Source organism: Triticum aestivum, chromosome 3D (genome assembly GCF_018294505.1).
Source record: "Triticum aestivum cultivar Chinese Spring chromosome 3D, IWGSC CS RefSeq v2.1, whole genome shotgun sequence".
NCBI classification, from domain to species: domain Eukaryota; kingdom Viridiplantae; phylum Streptophyta; class Magnoliopsida; order Poales; family Poaceae; genus Triticum; species Triticum aestivum.
In genome coordinates this window covers 600062992-600067734 of record NC_057802.1, presented here as the reverse complement: position 1 = coordinate 600067734, position 4743 = coordinate 600062992, and positions in this window count along the sequence as shown.

The window sequence follows — 4743 nt, the reverse complement described above, 5'->3', positions numbered from 1 at the left end:
AAGCAAAGGTTGTATGTGATACAATCAGAAAGGTTTTGTCGATCCTAAGGATGCTAAAAGGTATGCTAGCTCCAGCGATCCTTCCATGGACTAGAGCAAGCATCTCGGAGTCATAATATACGCTTTGATGGAGTGATCAAAGTTTTTGGGTTTATACAAAGTTTGTTAGAAACTTGTATTTACAATAAAGTGAGTGGGAGCGCTACGATATTTCTGATAAGTATATGTCAATGACATATTGTTGATCCGAAATGATGTAAAATTTCTGGAAAGCATAAAGGGTTGTTTGAAAGGAGTTTTTCAAAGGAAGACCTGAATAAAGTTGCTTACATATTGGGCATCAAGATCTATAGAGATAGATCAAGACGTCTGATGATACTTTCAAAGAACACACACCTTGACATGATTTTGAAAGAGTTCAAAATAGATCAGGAAAGAAGGAGTTCTTGGCTGTGTTACAAGGTGTGAGTATTGAGTAAGACTCAAGACCTGACCACAGCAGAAGAGAGAGAAAGGACGAAGGTCATCCCCTATGCTTTAGACGTAGGCTCTACAGTGTGCTATGCTGTGTACCGCACATGAAGTGTGCCTTGCCATGAGTTGGTCAAGGGGTACAATAGTGATCCGGGAATGGATCACATGACAACGGTCGAACTTATCCTTAGTATCTAGTGGACTAAGGAATTTTCTCGATTATGAAGGTGAAAATGAGTTCGTCGTAAAGGGTTACGTCGATGCGAACTTTGACACTAATCCGGATGACTCTGAGTAGTAGACCGGATTCGTACAGTAGAGCAGTTATTTGAAATGGCACCAAGTAGCGCGTGGTAGCATCCACAAGATGACATAGTATTCGTAAAGCACACACGGATCATAAAGGTTCAGACCCGTTGACTAATAACCTCTCTCACAAGCATAACATGATCAGAGCAGAACTCATTGAGTGTTAATCACATAGTGATGTGAACTAGATTGTTGACTCTAGTAAACTCTTTGGATGTTGGTCACATGGTGATGTGACCTTGGACATATGCCCTAGAGGCAATAATAAATTGGTTATTATTATATTTCCTTGTTCATGATAATCGTTTATTATCCATGCTAGAATTGTATTGATAGGAAACTCAGATACATGTGTGGATACATAGACAACACCATGTCCCTAGTAAGCCTCTAGTTGACTAGCTCGTCGATCAATAGATGGTTACGGTTTCCTGACCATGGACATTGGATGTCGTTGATAACGGGATCACATCATTAGGAGAATGATGTGATGGACAAGGCCCAATCCTAAGCCTAGCACAAGATCGTGTAGTTCGTTTGCTAAGAGCTTTTCTAATGTCAAGGATCATTTCCTTAGACCATGAGATTGTGCAACTCCCGGATACCGTAGGAATGCTTTGGGTGTACCAAACGTCACAACGTAACTGGGTGGCTATAAAGGTGCACTACAGGTATCTCCGAAAGTGTCTGTTGGGTTGGCACGAATCGAGACTGGGATTTGTCACTCCGTGTAAACGGAGAGGTATCTCTGGGCCCACTCGGTAGGACATCATCATAATGTGCACAATGTGACCAAGGAGTTGATCACGGGATGATGTGTTACGGAACGAGTAAAGAGACTTGCCGGTAACGAGATTGAACAAGGTATCGGGATACCGACGATCGAATCTCGCGCAAGTGACATACCGATTGACAAAGGGAATTGAATACGGGATTGATTGAATCCTCGACATCGTGGTTCATCCGATGAGATCATCGAGGAGCATGTGGGAGCCAACATGGGTATCCAGATCCCGCTGTTGGTTATTGATCGGAGAGTGGTCTCGGTCATGTCTGTGTGTCTCCCGAACCCGTAGGGTCTACACACTTAAGGTTCGGTGACGCTAGGGTTGTAGAGATATTAGTATGCGGTAACCCGAAAGTTGTTCGGAGTCCCGGATGAGATCCCGGACGTCACGAGGAGTTCCGGAATGGTCCGGAGGTAAAGATTTATATATGGGAAGTCTTATTTTGGTCGCCGGAAAAGTTTCGCGCATTATCGGTATTGTACCGGGAGTGCCGAAAGGGGTCCGGGGGTCCACCAAGGGGGTCCACCAGCCCCGGGGGGCCACATGGGCTGTAGGGGTGTGCGCCTTGGCCTATATGGGCCAAGGGCACCAGCCCCAAGAGGCCCATGCGCCAAGAGATAAGGGAAAGGGAGAGTCCTAAAGGGGGAAGGCATCTCCGAGGTGCCTTGGGGAGGATGGACTCCTCCCTGGCCGCACCCTTCCTTGGAGGAAGGGCCAAGGCTGCGCCCCCCCTCTCCCTTGGCCCTATATATAGTGGGGGGAGGGAGGGCAGCAATATCTAAGCCCTGGCGCCTCCCTCTCCCTCCCGTGACACATCTCCCTCCTCCCGCGGCGCTTGGCGAAGCCCTGTTGGAATCCCGCTACTTCCACCACCACGCCGTCGTGCTGCTGGATCTCCATCAACCTCTCCTCCCCCCTTTCTGGATCAAGAAGGAGGAGACGTCACTGCTCCGTACGTGTGTTGAACGCGGAGGTGCCGTCCGTTCGGCGCTAGGATCATCGGTGATTTGGATCACGACGAGTACGACTCCATCAACCCCGTTCTCTTGAACGCTTCCGCTCGCGATCTACAAGGGTATGTAGATGCACTCCTTCCTCTCGTTGCTAGTAAACTCCATAGATTGATCTTGGTGATGTGTAGAAAATTTTGAATTTCTGCTACGTTCCCCAACACTCAAATCATCTGTGAAGTAAGAGCATAACGATATTCACTGCGTGCCTCAGCACTCATTGGATTGCACACATCAAATGTATTACTTCCAACAAGTTGCTCTTTTGTTCCATCTCACTGAAAACGAGGCCTTTCAGTCATCTTGCCCATGTGGTATGATTTGCATGTCTCAAGTGATTCAAAATCAAGTGAGTCCAAACGATTCATCTGCATGGAGTTTCTTCATGCATATATACCAATAGACATGGTTCGCATGTCTCAATCTTCTCAAAAACGAGTGAGTCCAAAGATCCATCAACATGGAGCTTCTTCATGCGTTTTATACCAATATGACTCAAATGGCAGTGCCACAAGTATGTGGTACTATCATTACTATCTTATATCTTTTGGCATGAACATGTGTATCACTACTATCGTGACTCAATAAACCATTCATTTTAGGTGCAAGACCATTGAAGGTATTATTCAAATAAACAGAGTAACTGTTATTCTCCTTAAATGAATAACCGTATTGCGATAAACATAATCCAATCATGTCTATGCTCAACGCAAACACCAAATAACAATTATTTAGGTTTAACACCAATCTCGATGGTAGAGGGAGCATGCGATGCTTGATCACATCAACCTTGGAAACACTTCCAACACATATCGTCATCTCACCTTTAGCTAGTCTCCGTTTATTTCGCAGCTTTTATTTCGAGTTACTAACACTTAGCAACTGAACCGGTATCTAATACCCTGGTGCTACTAGGAGTACTAGTAAAGTACACATTAATATAATGTATATCCAATATACTTCTGTCGACCTTGCCAACCTTCTCATCTACGAAGTATCTAGGGTAGTTCTGCTTCAGTGACCGTTCCCTCATTTCAGAAGTACTTAGTCTCGGGTTTGGGTTCAACCTTGGGTTTCTTCACTAGAGCAGCAACTGATTTGTCGTTTCATGAAGTATCCCTTCTTGCCCATGCCCTTCTTGAAACTAGTGGTTTTACTAACCATCAACAATTGATGCTCCTACTTGATTTCTACTTTCGCGGTGTCAAACATCGCGAATAGCTCAAGGATCATCATATCTATCCCTGATATGTTATAGTTCATCACGAAGCTCTAGTAGCTTGGTGGCAGTGACTTTGGAGAACCATCACTATCTCATCTGGAAGACAACTCCCACTCGATTCAAGCGATTGTAGTACTCAAACAATCTGAGCACATGCTCAATGATTGAGCTTTTCTCCCTTAGTTTGCAGGCTTAAGAAACTTGTCGGAGGTCTCACACCTCTTGACGTGGGCACGAGCCTGAAATCCCAATTTTAGCTCTTGGAACATCTCATATGTTCCGCGACGTTTCAAAATGTCTTCGGTGCCTCAATTCTAAACCGTTTAACATTACGCACTGAACTATCACGTAGTCATCAAAACGTGTATGTCAGATGTTCGCAACATCCATAGACAACGCTCGAGGTTCAGCACACCGAGCGGTGCACTAAGGACATAATCCTTCTGTGCAGCAATGAGGACAATCCTCAGTTTACGGTCCCAGTCCGCATAATTGCTACTATCAACTTTCAACTAAAATTTCCCTAGGAACATATCTTAAACAGTAGAACTAAAGCGTAAGCTACGACATAATTTGCAAAGACCTTTTGACTATGTTCATGATAATTAAGTTCATCTAATCAAATTATTAATGAACTCCCACTCAGATAGACATCCCTCTAGTCATCTAAGTGATAGATGATCCGAATCGACTAGGCCGTGTCCGATCATCACGTGAGACGGACTAGTCATCAATGGTGAACATCTCCATGTTGATCGTATCTTCTATACGACTCATGTTCGACCTTTCGGTCTTCCATGTTCCGAGGCCATGTCTGTACATGTTAGGCTCGTCAAGTCAACCTAATTGTATTGCGTGTGTAAATCTGGCTTACACCCGTTGTATGCGAACGTTAGAACCTATCACACCCGATCATCACGTGGTGCTTCGGAACAACGAA